Source organism: Canis lupus, chromosome 32, assembly GCF_011100685.1.
Source record: "Canis lupus familiaris isolate Mischka breed German Shepherd chromosome 32, alternate assembly UU_Cfam_GSD_1.0, whole genome shotgun sequence".
Classification (NCBI taxonomy): domain Eukaryota; kingdom Metazoa; phylum Chordata; class Mammalia; order Carnivora; family Canidae; genus Canis; species Canis lupus.
Genome location: NC_049253.1, coordinates 20,411,744 through 20,430,142, shown reverse-complemented (window position 1 = coordinate 20,430,142; position 18,399 = coordinate 20,411,744). Strand labels below are relative to the sequence as shown.

The 18,399-nt window shown below is 34.6% G+C and overlaps 1 long non-coding RNA gene across 2 annotated transcripts in view; it reads right to left on the bottom strand.

The window, feature by feature from the left end:
* LOC119867154 overlaps positions 1-18,399 on the bottom strand; it is a 43,297-nt gene that overhangs the window by 20,943 nt on the left and 3,955 nt on the right. The window contains exon 2 of one of the 2 annotated variants that reach the window (XR_005382543.1): positions 9,977-10,050. This is a non-coding gene — a long non-coding RNA (uncharacterized LOC119867154). Of the gene's footprint in view, positions 1-9,976; positions 10,051-16,941; positions 17,182-18,399 lie in introns of those variants that run through there. The other variant, XR_005382542.1, reaches the window with a different exon arrangement.

The window sequence follows — 18,399 nt, the reverse complement described above, 5'->3', positions numbered from 1 at the left end:
TCAATCAATTATATGAGGTCCAGCTACTTAATGGAGGTTAATCTACTTTATTAAAAGTCCACTGATTCGAATGTTGATCTCAACTAAGATACACCTTCACAACAACATCTTAACATAGTTTGATCAACTATCTGGGTACCACTGGCTAACCAAGTTGACACAAAATTAACCATCAGGACACGTAAAGTAAGATATCCACAGGTTCCAGGGATTAAAACAGAGTGATCTTTCAGAGGAGGGAATGTTATTCCACATGACATCTCCTCTATGAAACTTCCCTTGACCATTCTAGTCCCCACTCGTTAGATTGTGCCTTGCACTATTGGTGTTTTTGTTCCCGATTATTAGGTTACTCATTCATTACTGTCTTTTCCAAATCTGATTGTTTTAAATGTGCTTTGATAATTTTAAACTTCCTGAAAGAAAACTTTCTGCTTTATTTGTCCTGTGTTTTCTCACTCTTTCCCTATCATATTCACAGTACAGAGTATATAGCAGTTAACATATTTCTTAGTTATTTCTTTTAAGCAGACATGTTTTTAGTTTTCAAGACACTCTAAGTTCTATATTTTTTTAACCCAAATTGAGCACCAGAAAGATCAAGTGAACACCTAAGGTGACATGGCATAAGATAAGCATTCAGGATCAAACAGTACTCTATCAGCTCAAGTTAGATGCTTAAAAGTAATAATCTTTCAACAATCATTAGATAACAGACAAGGACATTGTGCATGGGTATGTATTTCCCACGATTTACCAGTATGAAAGAATACAGTTTTCATAACCAGGTTCATATATCATTCTGAAAAAAAAATAACAAGATAATATAAAGAATATTCTAAATACCAAGGCACCTTATGATTCAGCATTATAAGTTTTGTAACTTTAAATTCTTATTGTTATGTACTGCTAGTTTTTAACATGGGTTAAGTTCAAAGTAGTTTACAGCCACAAAATCTTGTTGAAGTCTTCCCTATTCTCTCAATGTTTTAGTGATAACCAAGATAAAAAGAAAACTTGCTGATCATTCATGCCCACTGAAGATACTTTGATTCCTTTACATCTGAATCACTGAAATCTGACTGGTATTAAAGAATTTTTTTTGCTCAATATTTAGATACCACTGAGGTTAATCACCAAATCTTCAAGAATTTACAGCTGGACTAAGAGAAAAAAACAAGCAAAACAAATCAAAGCAAAACGAAAGCAATACACATAGAGAGTTTCTAATTTCCCACAGTGAAAAAAAGATAATAGAATCAATTTTCTAAGTGAGCTGGAAAATAAAAGATGTTCTCATCTGACTTGAGGACATAGAGCCCTTCTTTAGTTAAAAAATGATACCATCCTCATACAGACACAGTCTGAATCTAAAATTCCATAGTGTATTGAAGCAAATAATATTCACATTTGATATGGGTTGAATTGTGTTACCCCCAAATTCATATATGGAAGCCCTAACCCCCAATGTGACTGGACCTAAACATACAGTCTTTAGGAGGTAATTAAGGTTAAATGAGGTCAGAAGGATAAGGTCATAATCTGATAGGACTGCAAGTTTATAAGAAAAGGGTTACTAAGAAGAGGGTTTCTATTGCCCTCTCTGCCATATGATGACATAGTGAGAAGATAACCACCTATAAGCCAAGAAGAGAATTCTCACCAGAAATCAAAATCTGCTAAAAATGTGGTCTTGGACTTCCCAGCCTCCACAACTATGAAAAAATAAAAGTCTGTTGTTTAAGCCACCCTGTCTATAGTATTTTGTTATGGCAGCTCAAGAAAACTAATATAACATTTAATTTATGAAATGGCTTCAGTGAAAACCTGATACAATTAATCACAACAATTTGTGCACATAATTCTTTCTTCAACAGTAATAAAGAAATCTTTAATAAAACAGAAGGGAATACCACTGCAAAAACATAAATTAGACACTGACCTTAAGCTTTTCACAAAAATTAACTCAAAGTGAATCAGAGACCTACATGTAAAATACAAAACCATGAAACTTCTACAAGACAATATCGGAGAAAATCAAGGTGATCTTTAGTTTGGCAATGATTTCTTAGAAACAACTTCAAAGACATGAAAAGGGAAAATTGATAAATTGGACTTCATTATAATTAAAAAGTGGAAATACAAGGAAAAAGTGGAAATACAAGGAAAGGGAAAATTTCTTTCTTCTGCTCTGCAAAACACACTGTTCTCAAAATGAAACAATAAGCTACAGACTGTTGGAAAAATCTTTACAGAACTTGTAGTTAATGCAGGCTGTGTTCAAATATATGTATGTAGATATTCTTAAAAATTAACACTAAGAAGGACCCCCGGGTGGTTCAGTGGTTGAGCGTCTGCCTTTGGCTCAGACTGTGATCCCAGAGTCCCAGGATCGAGTTCCACATCGAGCTCCCTGCATGGAGCCTGCTTCTCCCTCTGCCTGTGTCTCTGCCTCTCTCTCTGTGACTTTCATGAATTAAAAATAAATAAATAAATAAATAAATAAATAAATAAATAAATAAATAACAGTAAGAAAACAAACAGCCCAATTAAAATGTGGGTAAAAGATCTGTACAGCTACCTGACCAAAGAAGATAAAAGGAGGCAAATAAGCATACAGAAATATGTTTAAATTGTGTGTCATTAGGGAATCACAAATTAAAACAGCAATGATACATCACTACATACCTATTAGAATGGCCAAAATCTAAACACTGACAACACCAAATGCTGGTGAGGATCTGGAGCAACAAAATCTCTCATCCATTGCTGGTAGGAATGAAAAATGGTACTGCCACTTTATAAGATGGTTTGACAGTTTCTTACAAAGCTAAACACAGTTTTACCACACAATCCACCAAGCATACTCCTTGGTATTTGTCCAAATGAGGTGAAACTTTATGTCCACAAAAAAAAAAAAAAAAAAAAAAACACATGAACATAAATATTTACAGCAACTTTCTCCATGATTACCAAAACCTGAAAGCAACCAACATGTCCTTCAATAGGTAAAAGGCAAGAGACATGGAGGAAGCTTGTATAAAAGAAACCAGCATGAAAAGGATGCATACTGTATGATTCCAGTCATATGACATTCTGGAACAAGCAAACCTATAGAGACATTCAGATCAATGGTTACAAGTGGTTTGAGAGGGATGAACAGGTAAAACATGGGGGATTTTTAGGGCAGTGAAACTATTATTATGCTATAATGGCATATGATAGTGTAATGATGGATGCGTGGCATTATGCATTTGTCAAAACCAAAAGAACAGTACAACACAGAGTGAACCCTAATGTAAACCATGGACTTTAATTAATAATGGTGTATCAATATTTGTTCATTGGTTGTAACAAGCGTACCACATGTATGCATGAGTAAATAATAAGGATAAGAGAGGGAATATATAGGAACTTCCAGTATTTTCTGTTTAATTATGTGTAAGCCTAAAATTGCTCTAATAAATAAAACCTATTAATTAAAAGATAGGCAACATCAAGATAGAATCTATAGCAAATAAAGTTTTTTATTTTATAATGAAAATGCTGAACATAAAGGGAAGATAATTTTTATATCCCTTACACACATATGCATATATTACTAGAAAACACAATTCTATGTTGTTTTATGGGATATCAACTCAAATTTAATGGGACTGAAACCATGGGGTAGAAAAGAAATAAACCACTATAATTCTATGAGTGAGATCTTTAAAAAGGAATATATTTATACTCTATAGCTTCTATACAGCGTGAAAATGAATTACTTCTAATTCCTAAGAGTAAATAAAAGTAGAATGATGAGACGATATATTTGGATTCTTAATAGAAAAAAAAAATCTGTATCTTGAGTGAGATCAGTGAAAGGTATTCAGAAATGCAAATTATACAGGGTAAGGGAAGGTGTTCATTGTCTCCCTTGCTGCATCCTCTCACTGGGAAAAAGCAATGTCTTTGTTCTTCACTCGTGGGCCAGGAGGAAGTTTTGTGAGCCCCTTGTTATGAAGTAAAGTTGTAAATGACATGTACCATCTCAAAAAGGAGATGGAGCAAGTACCAACAGAATGTTGTACCTTTTGACTCTTACTTGCTCATTACTTTTATTTACACTTATAGCAATTTTTGAACTCTTTCATTCACTTGTTCATTTATTCATTCATTCAGAAAAAAAGAATGACCCTGGAGTTTCTACTGTCCATTCTAAACACTGGCAGTAGAAGAACCACTGATCAAAGAGGACCAGGTCCTCGCTCTCAATAAAGTGAAATAAATTATTTACAGTTTCTTTCAAAAAAAATCCTGCATATGTATGCATCACTGAGAAATGGATCATTCCATTATCTTCTGGCATCTGCTGTTAGAAATGGAATACCTATTTTCTGTCTGTTGGTTCTTAAAAGGAATCTATTTACTCTAGTGACTTCAAAATTTCTTTTTGTCTTTCAAGTTGCATAGTTCCATTGTAATATCTATAAATATGGATTTGTTTTTATTTTTCCTGTTCACGGCTTTGTGTTGTCTTCCAATCTAGTAAATTCTGTGTCATTGCTTCTTGAAATAATCAATGCACCTCCACTCTCCTATTACTTCTCAGACATTCTAGAGAACTATTTGAGGCACTTCATTCTATGCACCATATTTCATTGCTCTTTCATATTTTCAATCTATTTTACCTTTTATGTCATACTTTCCAGATACTTCTAATCCATTTACTCTCCCCCTCTTGGCAATACTCTTGTTTAATTCATCCCTCATTAAATATTTATTTCTAGAAATTCATTTCATGTTAAGAGTACATGTATGATACTTTACTAATTCACCTGTTCCACTGTCATATTTCTTTAAATTACCATTAAGTGATAATAAAACATGTAAAAATATGAGAGAACTGTTGTTACTGTTGTTGTTGCTGCTGTTGTTGTTTTTAAGTAACAGAAGAAAGGATAGCATGAGAAAGAGTGGATAGCATAAAACAAGACCCAAGAAGTAGGTTATAAACAGTCATATTGTAAAGAGTTATCTAGGCCATTCTAAGGAATTTGGATTTCATTCTAAGTGTGAAACCAGTGTTTTAAGCTGCAGCATAAAGGGATTTCATTTACATTTAGAAACATGCCTTCTATGAAAATGGGAAAGGGGGCAGGAAAAAGTGACAGGAAGCTATTACAGAGGTGTAGACGAGATTATAGTGGCTTCAATTAGATCACTATAATGCAAATAAAGTGGAAATGATCTTTAATATACACTGGTTAGTATTCATAGCTTTGTGCACATTATCATTTTGATCTTCACAACAATTGTTATCATTAGTCCAATTTTGCAGACGTGCAAACAAAGCCTCAGTCATGCTATAAAAGTGCTAAATTCACACAGAATACTGCAAAGCATTAAATGTTTTTGACTGAGGTCTCATAGTCTAGGGACTCCGATAAGAGAGAAAAATCCTGAACAAACAAACAGGCAAGGTGTATTTTGACTGTGATGTGTGCTGTGAAGAAAACACAGCAGAATAATCAAGAGAGACCAGTGGCAGAGATAGTAATCCTTAGGAAACTTTGAGCTAAGGACTAACAAGAAGATAGGCATGAGTAAATTTGATGGGAGAAGGCTTTTTGTGATTATTTAAATTTGAAATTTTTGTAATACTCTCAGCATAATATTCTTGGTACTATGAGTGCTTGGGTCCAACTGAGAACCTTGTTTAATATTTTTACTTCTCTCCATCGGCAGTGAGCAACACTTTGGTTCCTTTTGCCAATTTCATGTCTTATCCCTGTGTTTCTTAATGACTAGTCCTGCAAAAAGAAGAGAATCTCTTATCTTGGCTTTGGGAGCAGCACAAGGAGGCCAGTGTGTGTATCTTGTGAAAAGAATAAGGGGATTGATAAAGGAGATCAGATCCCAATCTACAGCTATGTGTGGTAGAGAACTTCTAGAAAGATAACATTAAATGACAGCTGCTGGCCTTAAGAAAAAGAGGGGGGAAACAGACAAGGACTGAGGAGAAAGCCTGGCCTTCTAACAATATTTCTTGAATGAATGCCCCTTGCAGAGTTCACTTCCCCCTAAAAAAGGCATCGATAACTTAAGTTGTCCACCTGGGTCTTTATGTTTACTGGACAAACCAACCTGCTTCTAAGAAAAATTAGTATGTCTAAATTATATAGCTTTAATTGTTCTCTTAAAAATCTTTGTTTTGGGAATTGAACAGCATTAGAAGAAGTAGAGTTAATAATGAAAAGTGTGACCTGATGCAAGTCTCAGTATATTTTAAATTTCAGAAAAGGTATACAATTATGGAAGTAATATATGATTGTACAGCCATAAGCATACACACACGCACATGCAGGATGTTTCTGTCTGGCAATCTTTTATCGACTGATGCAGTCAAACTGCATTTCCTGGCCTACTCTTATGGAAATACTAAAGAAACTGAAAAATCACTACTTGACTTGATAGATGACGGGACTTGGAAACAGTGTTCACATACTTGACTGCTGTGGCTGCAATCATTTTCATTCAGTGATAAAGCAGAAGTCTATATCTGGGAATATCTTATTCAATGTTCACCAGCTATAAAACCAAAGACAATGTTCCCCCTCATCAATAGCTCTGCAGAAAAAAAGAAGCTGTCTGGATGAGGTGAATGGAGACTTTGGTGCAAACTTAGGCCCTGGCACTCTGCCCAGAACTCTATGTGCATATAAAAAACTGCACTTATTCTTTTCCATGTGCAATATGAGAACTGGTAAGAAATACAACCATGTAGCTCACATTCTGGAGTCAGGATGCCTGTTTTAAATCCTCTGTATGCTTCTTGTTAGACGTGCTTGGGCACATGATAGAATCATACAAAGTTTCAGCTTCTTCCTCAGCCAATGGCTTGAATAATTGGATGCCCCTCCCAACATAAGAGATGTTGTGAGGATTGAATGAGGATAATTTGAATCTTTCATAATTGCATGTGATCAATACCAACAATTTTCAAAGTACTTTCTTAATATGAGACCTAGAATATGTAATCTAATTACCATCCTATAATGGGAAACTTACTGCTTATTGATAATAGACCTTTGACTAAAATTATTTATTGGGTAGTACCCAACATACATGACTATTTTAATGGTGTTTGATTTTCTTTCAATCCAGAACCTCATAAACAGTAATAGCAGAAGCCACATTGTGGAATATACTACACACTGTTTACCAGACAACTTTTAACTCAAACATAAATATATATTTCCACAAGCTGCAAATAGTATTTAATTTGGCATTTATATTGATTTTCTGCTTCCCCTTTCTTAAATTAGCAGGACACGTTAGCTGGAAATCTCTATATCTCTCTCCTGGTTACATTAATATTCCCATCTTTCATTGTGGATTCCTGTATTGTCCCAAATAACTCTCCCACATATTCAATGCAGAATTAGAACTTATAATATCAATTTCTGGAATTTTTTAGACTCTGTTTCTTCAATAACTGCCCTGTGCAGTGCTAGAATTTAAGAAGGTTTTTATCTCCTTCAGTGTTTTTTCTTTAAAATGCTGCCTACAGATGTTTATCCCTTATTATACAGGATACAACTCAGGAAATGACTACCCCTTTATTTGCAAGGTACTGCATTTCTGTACAGTATCTCTTGGATAAGAATTCAAGACTCCATAATCTTGACCCTGTGTCAACATGAAAATGGGAGGGATTTTTATTACCTTGGCATATTGCCAAAAGCAAAGCTCTTTGCTATGTGAGAATAGCATCTGAGTAGTTAATGTGCTGCCTGGAAAGAAAAATCCTCATTCATTAGATGTGAAGAACTCATCAGTTTGCATAGCTCTTATAGAAGCATTAATGTGCCCCAAGATTTTTCCTGAGTCATTAAGAATTTAAACTTTATATTGTTTACTGCCTATTTCACATTTGTGTTTAGGTTATACTCTCACATATATCATAAACAGTAGGTCTTAAATCACCCTGTGCAGTGAGCTGGGCAAGTGTCTCCCTATGAGGACACCAAGGACTGGGCGGTGCCCTGGACATGGCTGTGCTGGTACCTGGGAGGAGCCAAGATGAGGACCAGATTGGAAATTCACATCCAGTATATGTTTCACATGTCACCATGCCTGTGTCACATGTAATCTTTATTGAACACAAGTCAGTTAGTTCATGATTCCTTGTTTTTAATCTAGCAAAATAAAGCTCACCTATGGGAGATACTCCAACTTACACGTCTATTTTTCTTCTTCCCCTTCTTCCCTTCTTTCCCTTCTTTCCCTTCTTCCCCATCTGTCCCTTCTTCCCCTTCTTCCTCTTCTTCTCCTCCTCCTCTGCCTCCTTCTCCTCCTTCTTCCTTTATGTCATTAACTCTAGTGCTACATGACACTTAAAACCTCGGGGCACATACTCAGTATATTATATTTGTTACTACTGTTCCTACATAGCAATGGATAGAAATAATAAGCACAAAACACAGTAAAATTACTCCTCTGAAAATGATGACTCATCATAATGGTACCTGGTATAAATTGGAGGCAGTTTAATACAATTAAAAAAATATGGCCTGAAGTTCAAATCAAGCCTGCCTCTTGTTTGTTGACTTTGGCAAAACATTTACCTTTCCTAACCTTTAGCTTCTTTCTTTGTCAAATGAAGATTATGATTCCCAATTTATAAGATAGTTCTGACTGTAGTAGAGTATATAATGTGTGTAAAAGAGTACCTGACTCACATTTAATATAATAAATATTAAACATTATGACAATTGGTTGATTATATAATTCAATAAATCTGAGGTATAGAGAAATAAGGAAGCTTTCCTATTGTCACAAAATGAGCCACTTCCAAGGCTGAAAAGAAAACTCATTTATCATTACACTGTTTTTTATTCATTTCAAGTAATTCCAGGAACCAAGTGTCCTATTTCTAGTAATGTATTCTCAGTACTTTAGAGCATTAAAATCCAGGGATGCACAGAAGACATATTCTGCAGAGAGTAGATGCTATACTGGTGATAAATCAATGGTGCAAAGATTACATTCTACATTTTACTACCATAATTTAAAAAATAAACTCAAGATTATCTACATATTTCTAGTATCTAACTACGTATTCACTCTAAGCCTCACTAACTCATCAACAAAATAAAGGTATTAGACTAATAAATCTTTTCCAGTTTAGTCATGTTGTTATCCCATGATTATAAAAGGAAAACAAATTCTAGAATAAGGTGGCAATATTTTGATTTTTATAGAAGACTTGGGACTCAAAACTATTTTGTCAAGATTGTGAAATATCAACTTAATTAAGTAGAGCTACTGATTCACATATCTGTAAAAGAAATAAAGTCATTGCTGCTAAGTTTAATATTTGATGAATTGATGAAGCCTTTTACCTTTGAATATAATGCTGTGTGCCAGGCAGTTAGAAATTGGGAAATTTCTAACTAATTTACCTTCTCTTTTTATCTTGTTTTTAAATTTTTATTTATTTTTTTAAGGATTTATTTATTTATTTTAAAGATTTTTTTATTCATTCATTTATGACAGACAGAGAGAGAGAGAGAGAGAGAGAGAGAGAGAGACAGGCAGAAGGAGAAACAGGCTCCATGCCAGGAACCCAATGTGGGACTCGATCCCAGGACTCCAGGATCGCAACCTGGGCCAAAGGCAGGTGCCAAACCGCTGAGCCACCCAGGGATCCCCTATTTATTTATTTATTTATTTATTTATTTATTTATTTATTTGAGAGAGAGCACGTGCACACGAGCAGGGAGAAGAGGTGGAGGGAGAGGGAGAAGCAAACTCCTCACTAGGCAGGGAGCCTGATATGAGACTCGATCCTAGGACCCTAGGATCATGACCTGAGCTGAAGGTAGACAGCTAACCGACTGAGTCACCCAGGCTCCCCACCTTCTCTTTTAAAAGCTAGCTATAATTTCCTATCTTTAAATATATGCTCTACATATATTTGAATACATACCCTACTACAGAATGCCTCTCACACAGAAGGGAGAACTTTGGACTCTACCATGGGAGAAGCATTTTGGGTTCCCCCTGCAAGAAAACAAGCAGAGAATTTTTTTCTCATTTCTTGAATTCAAAGGTCTTACTGTTATTGTCTGAAAAGAAACATTGGAGAAACTGCACTCTAAGCTTAATATCATGTCAGTCTCTATAGATAGTAAAATTTTCTCCCCTAGGTACATGTAAAATTCTTGGGACATATATACCATATCTTAGATTAAATTTAGTTAATCACTTAACAACAGGAAAAAAATTATCATCAGTATTCCATTAAAGTAGAAAAATTTTAGTTTCAAACTTTTGCATAAATTGCATTCTCCAGTTTAACATAATACTGTATAATTGTTATCATTATATAACATAGAATGGAATTCAGAACTAGAATATATCACAGTGGAGCCTTAACCAGCACAAGATGCCTGCTTAATCATATTTCTGCAATATTTATTCTTGGAATTGAAGCAGTTTGAAGACTAGAAAAGTTTTATATAACATTATTCCTGGAAAGGTTTGATTTAACATTGTGCCAAGGAACAGAAAAGACCTTACAATGTCTAATTTTAAGGCGTTTGCGGGGGGGGGGGGGGTGCACTGATGATGCTATAAATGTCACAAAAAAGTTTGACACCATCTTGACAGTGACACCATGGTTGGACATGATGACAAATAGAACAGTAGTTGTTTCCACCACACCTGGAGATTGAAAAGGATAATTTTCCTAAAAAAAAAAAAAAAAAAAAAAACCTAACAACAAATCTAAACACTTCCTGTTTTATGTGCAATTAATAGTGACTCAAACTCATCCTAATTCAGGAATGAGAACAGAAGACTGAGGAGTCACTGTATATTCAAGACTCATATTTCTTAAGCACATTTTAAGGATAATTAATTTAGACATCTGAATCCATAATTTTACTTTTTTTTAAATTTTTATTTATTTATGATAGTCACAGAGAGAGAGAGAGAGAGAGGCAGAGACATAGGCAGAGGGAGAAGCAGGCTCCATGCAACGGGAGCCTGACGTGGGATTCGATCCCAGGTCTCCAGGATAGTGCCCTGGGCCAAAGGCAGGCGCTAAACCACTGCGCCACCCAGGGATCCCAATTTTACTATTTTTATAAGAATATTTCAGGGAACTCTACCAACTTAAAACATTATTTCCTCTAATTGCTAATAATACATTGAAAATAGATTTAAAAATATATATATATATATATATATATAATTAAGTACTGAGTATAATAATCTCAAAAGACCTGGGTGGTTTAGAAGTTGAGTGTCTGTTTTCATCTCAGATCGTGATCCTGGAGTTCCCGGATTGAGTCCTTCACTGGGCTCCCCATAGGGAGCCTGCCTCTCTCTCTGCCTATGTCTCTGCCTCACTCTGTCTCTCTCATGAATAAATAAATAAAAATCTTAAAATTTTTTAAATGATCTCAAAAGACCCATCACCATATCACACAATAAAATAATCTTAATTTTTTAAAATATAATAAATATTACTCCAAGAATATTGCTTTTCTGTTGCTTCTTTGCTTAACAAATACTTTCTCATTTTGCTGCAGCACCTCTTTGCAAATTTGCAGATTTATCTAAGAAACTAAAATAATATGAAACCTTATAATCTTGTGCCCCTTCTGCAACCCTAAAATGACCCATTTTTCCTAACAGTGCATTTTCAAGCTGTATATCAAGTCTGAGATGATCGGACTCTTTCAAAACTGGATGTATCAAAGCACAGAGAAACAGAGGGAAAATATGGAAAATATAAACACATATGTCACTAAGGGTTCACTAGAAGTGTCTTCCGAAGAGATTCTGCCACTGGAAAACTCATTCCTTAGGAAATAATGGCAGAACCAACAGTGTGTATAATGTGCAATTTATTTTACATATTGTGTTCCTCTGATCATGGTGTCTTCAGTCTCCAGTCTAATTGCGAAAGCATATTTTCTAGATAACTAACAAGGGAAAAAAAAGAAAAAAATTCTATAGTCAATTCCCTAACAGAACACTGTTTATTGCCATTCTTTTCAAAATATATCCAAGCTAAAAATGACAGACTAAATTTGTTATAAAAGTAAAATATTAAATAAAATGATCATTTTATCATAGATTATTTGATGTAATGAGTTACAAGTCGTAAAATTTTTATGCTATTTTGATACTGAATTCTTCATTGACTATTACAATTAAATCCTAAAAAATAGTAACACATGTACACACACATAACTGATGGATTTAATAAATGTTACTGAAGAAGTATAATCACAACTTCATAGACTATCTCTAATGCTCCTTTAAAAAGTTTTTAATAGAAAATATTTTCTGTTCTGATTTAAAAACAAAAAGTTCCATGATCACTTTACTCCACAAAAACCGTCTGAATTATTTAGTTAGAAATATCTAGTACAATAGTTTAAACCTTCATTTAAAAGTAAATTTTTTGGTCACTTCTCTACACAAACCCAACCACCCCATCTCTCACCTCCAGTACTAAAAAAAGTAGCAAGTAGGTTGCCTCTTTTTTTTTTTTAAACTTTTTCCCTTTGTACTCCCTATAATCCCACTTCAAGCTTTTAGTCCTTCTTAGATTGAATTTTTGGAAAAACAGAATACAGAAAATTCATATTAACCTGTACTGTGATAATTGTTTGTTTTTTTTTAAGATTTTATTTATTTATTCATGAGATACACAGTGGGAGAGAGGCAGAGACACAGGCAGAGGGAGAAGCAGGCTCCATGCAGGAAGCCCAATGTGGGACTTGATCCCATGACCCCAGGATCATGACCTGAACCAAAGGCAGACGCTGAACCACTGAGCCACCCAGGTGCCCCTATGATAATTGTTAAATTATTTGGGTTTGGCATAGGTGGAGAATCAAATCTTGGTCTTATGGCTGCCTTTGTGAAAGCTTCCATGACTGTTTACTGCAACTTCTGAGCAATGACTGATACATAGGCCACATAGTCTATCCTATACTCGTCCTGCCCTAGATAACCCTCCCCCCACTCCATCTCCCCACCCCACCCCTGACCCCCATCCACCACTAGTTTTCTACTTACTCATTCCCACATTGTCTCTTGGTCAGAAATTAAAAGGATCTCATTCCACTCTTGCAATTACTTCTGTTTGGCCCACTTCTTTTCATGGACAATTCTTACAGTACTTGTGGAAAAAAGCACCCAACACAATGCTGTTAAAGTCACTGGTTTTCTTAGCCTGGGTCAGGCACATCTTCCAAGTTCCCAAGATGGGCATATTCTCTGGGTAGTCCCCTTGGGGTTTCTCTGATTGACTGTGGGTTAGAGGGTAGAATCCTTACATGCTATAGAATCCCTATATTATATTATTAAATAATATACAGGATGCCCAGCTAAATTTGAATTTCAGATAAGTAACAATGAAATATTTAAGATAAACTTATAAAAAAATCACTCAGGTGTATCTGAATTTCTTTTTTTTTAAGATGTTATTTATTTATTAATGAGAGACACAGAAAGAGAGAGAGAGAGGCAGAGACAAAGGCAGAGGGAGAAGTGGGCTCCCTGATGCAGGACTAGATCCCAGGACCCCAGGATCATGACACAGAGCCAAAGATAGACGCTCAACCACTGAGCCCCCAGGTGCCCCTATTTATCTAACTTTCTTTATTTTTTTAATTTTTATTTCTTTATTTTTTAAGATTGTATTTATTTATTCATGAGGGACAGAGAGGGAGGCAGAGACACAGGCAGAGGAAGAAGCAGGCTCCTCACAGGGAGCCTGATGTGGGACTCAATCCCAGAACCCCAGGATCACACCCCAAGCCAAAGACAGATGCTCAACCACCGAGCCACCCAGGCGTCCCTCTAAATTTTTAATTTAATTGAGTATCCTGTATTTTATTGTACTATTTTATTTACCCTTCTCTTGTTGTTGAGTGGAATATAACAGTACCTCTCCCCAGAATCTCCTTTCCAATTCTCCCTTTTACTCTAGTTATATCTCTAACAAGTCAAGACAGAGAACTTAGTTCTCAGATATTTCTTTTTACTAATGCATTCTGTATATCTCATAATTCATTAATATCAGAAATCTATCTTATCTTATGCTTTTGGTATATCTTACAACTCATTATCAGAAATCTATCTTATCTCAGTGCCTCAGTTGAAATTTTAGGTTTAGGGAACCTGGGTGGCTCAGTTAGTTAAGCGTCTGCCTTTGGCTCAGGTCATGATCCCAGGGCCCTGGGATTGAGTCCTGCTTTGAGCTCCCTGTTCATCGGGGAGTTTGTTTCTCCCTTTCCCTCTACCCCTCCCCACTGCTTTTGTGTTCTCGCTCTCTCTTTGACGCTTTCTCTTTCTCTCTCTCAAAAAATAAATAAATAAAATCTGAAAAAGAAAGGAAGAAATTTTAAGTTTAACTTCCCGTGTAAGAAATGTGATATAATGTATTATTATGAGATATTTTTAAAATCCTCTAAAACTAAAAAAAAAAAAAAAAAATCCTCTAAAACTTCATATTTTTAATGCCCTGTTGATTAAATGTCATGTATTTTAAACTCACAGTGCATAGCCATTTGCTATTATGGCTATAATAGTAATTTTATATATTCACATTTTATTTTTCTCTAAAATTATTTCTATTTTTATATTTATGTATTAAATTTATAATTTATATAGTTCATATTTTACATAATATTTATGATTTTTAATCTAATGCCTCAATTCTTCCAGTAACTGCAACAGAACCCCATTCTTCCAGGAAATGGTCCCTTTCTTATCTCAACCATAATCTTCCATGACTCTGTTCTTCTGTCCCTTTGGCCCAGGGACAAACTTATATCAAATCTGGGAGAAATCAGTTAAACTAAATTTTCCCATATAAAATTCAGATCCTGTAATTGATCATATTTCTTACTTTCTGGAGGTAACTGGATTTCAGTAACAAGTGTGGAGGCATCTGAGGCTCTGTTCTAGTTATTTCTGTGGTCTAGGTGCCATTTTTTACCCTCTCACACTTGAAAAATCTAAGATCTTCTTATTTTTAGCCTAAGTTCCACTTTTTTGTCTAACCTAGTTGGAGTTAGGGGTCCCTTACCTTATAATCAATATATTGCTTTAATGCTGCAATTCAATTCATTAGTTTACTCTTTTTTTAACATTTTATTTTTTTAAGTAATCCACACCCAATGTGGAGCTTGAATTCACAAGCCCAAGATCAAGAGTCATGCACTCCACCAAATGAGCAAGACAGAAGCTCCTCAATTCATTTTTTAATATTGTGTCCAACAAAATACTATTAAGGCTTTTACAAAATGCTATACATTATGGAAGATAATATGCTTAAAACAGATCAACTAAAACAAATGAATTGATCCTATTATAGAAATATAGTTAGAAGAGGGAAAAACAAATAAGAGAGAATCACAGTATACATGGTTAATACTTGAGCATACAGATATGCCACCCCATACATATTCCATACATATATATAGTATATACATAGTATGTAAGGTATTTATAGTATATAAAACCATATACACAATGGGAGGTTATACCTGAGTGGAATTATATTTATCTAAGATAAGAAGAGAAGAACTAAGTACCAGTTCTAAGAATTCTTAAACAGATCATCAAATATTCTTAGTAACACATTTTTTAACGTATTTTACATAAGGGACTAAAGTTAGAATAAAAATATCTGCATATGTGAACATTGAGCAATGGCATTGTTCAATGCTTCCCCCCCCCCCAAAAAAAAAAAAAGAAAAGAAAAAAACAAGCAGACTTCTCACAATGACAGGCAGATAATTAGAAAAGTAGAATTACCTATTTTATTTTCATTTTAGTATTAGATCTAGAGTTGGCTCTGAGGAATATTTTAGGCAAATGGTTTTTGATTCTATACTCTACCTCTTTCAGAGATTTCCCCCTCATTTCATTAATGTCCCTCCAATAGCTTCCTGGTCCTGTTTTCTGTGGTACAAACACTTGACCAGTTATTTCTGTACCAGTCCCAAATCTAAGTCTAAAACCCCCCATCCTGCATCATTACTCACAATAGTGAGAAAATCATGACATAAGCAGGTGTTAATTAGATAAATCACCTTCATAGATGTTCAACTAAAGTGTCCTCTTTTTTAGGTAACACACTGACAATATAAAACTTTTTCTAATTTTTCTAATTTTTTCTAATATCTAATATTTTATCTAATATATCTAATATATCTAATATAATATCTAATATTTTCTAATATCTAATATCTTATTTCTAATATCTTATTCATATTTTCTAAACAGTGAAAGAATTATTGCCTTTGTCAGGTCTATTCTTTTGCAATAAACTTCAATAATTTTATGAACATGCAATGAATCTTTGAAAGGGCTTTAAAATTAACTTATGGAATTATATGATTTATTAAATATTGATTTAATATTGCAATCATAAAAGATCACACAATCTTATGATTGCATAATGACATTATACAATCAAATGAAATACAAAGCATGATCTGAGATGATATAAAAATACATATATTATAAATAAAGTATGATAGAAAGTTGACAATATTCCAATTGGGAAAAAAAAGGCACAAAATACCTGTATTCTTAGGAAACAAATGTGCAGCTATATTAGGATGATATTTTTCTTTGGTGTTCATATTTATTTTTAAATTCAAGAAAAATATAACCATAAAAATATGGAGGACTTTAAGAACTTTGCCTCTGAAAGAAAAATAGAGGAGAAAGAAGGGATGAGTAATGATATATTTATTAGAATAGGAGGAATACAAAACAAAGCAATCTGTGAAGCACAAGAAGGGAATCAGATTCTATGATGGAGATATACTTGAATATTTGGTTAACATCAGGGTTTGACATATGAAAGTCACATAATTGGGGACAGAGGATACAGATAATAAAAGTATTCTTTTATTATTATTATTGTAATTTGTATGTAGAAGATAATGGCTGTCATAAGAGACTTTTTGAAAGTGAACAGCTAAAGTTAGAGGCAGAGGTCTCCTTGAGAGATATGCATTAGGAATGCATCCTTTAGTTAAGTAATTAACCTAGCAAGAGGCTTTACATTGAGACTACTGCAAACCAAAAAAATAAAGCAGGTGACAGAGGCGGACTGTTATGGTAAACTCCACTTAATTTCTCACACTATACCTGAAAAGAGAAGAATTAACATTATTTAATTTGTAAATCAAGCTAATTTTACTTAAGTTAAAAAAGAAAAAACAAGTTGAAAAAGTTTCTAATCTGCATATTGTGCTCTCTGAAAAATTTCCCACTTATATCTCTCTTACTTATTTACTAAAAAAAAAAAAAAAAATCAGTGTTCTAATTTCTACTTTGAGTTTAAAAAATCATTATACAATGGATGAAGCAAGCATATGTATGTCTTTTTAACATTTTTCCTTTTAGGTGCCAATCCATCTCTATATATGGCTGGACCTGGGCCCAGCAATTATAGTGACTTCCCCTGCCTATATCTCATCCCCACCTTGATTACTACTCTAACAAATGGTGATCGTGTGATCTACAATGGCCAATGAGTGGGGCTGCCTTATGCAGTTTATTTTCACTAAACATGTCTGGCCAAGGGAATGAGTGGGGCCTGAAATCTAGCCATGCCTCTGTCCCCAAGCTGTGTACCTTGGCATGGGGTGTACGCGCCCAGAGAAAGGTCACCTTTTTCTAATTCTCATAAAGACTCCATCTGCTTGCCAAGCTGTTCACCTGCAGGGCTGCCTCTACCTAGTGAGGAAATTATTTGCTCATTTGTACAAAGTCTATGAAGCCATATGGACTAGCAGAGGTCCTGCCAGTGAAAGAACGCCACATCCTTTGCCTCAGTGATTGCTTCATGGATGGACTTAAGCTCAAATCTGGTCAATTAGAATTCTCCCCTGGACTTTTGTATGATGGTTAGCTTGCAATATTGCATTTAATAGCAATGGTCACTAAGCTGAAAGGATGATCACAGCCATATCCATGGAGAGTCTATTTTCAGTATTAAGCAAATACAAATAGAGAAGGAGAGCTGAGAGATGGATAAAGAGAGAACAAATTCTGGTTTGAACTTCTAGTTCCAGCCCTCACTGGAGTATCTATAAGCATTTCCCAGTTAGAGGAGCCAATGGATTCTTCTAAATTAACTTGGTGCAAGTTGAGTTTCTGTCATATTCAAATGAAAAAATTCTGATATACACTTGTGTTACAGTGATTAGTTCAGTTGTTGCAATTCACTAGAAAGGATGCTGTGCATAATGGAATGATACTAATCTTCCCCTAATAGCAGTGCTACAGGTTACTAACTAACTAAAGCATCTGTTGCTTTGCAGTTTGAACCTGTATGTAAAGACTGAGGCTTTCAGAGTAAAT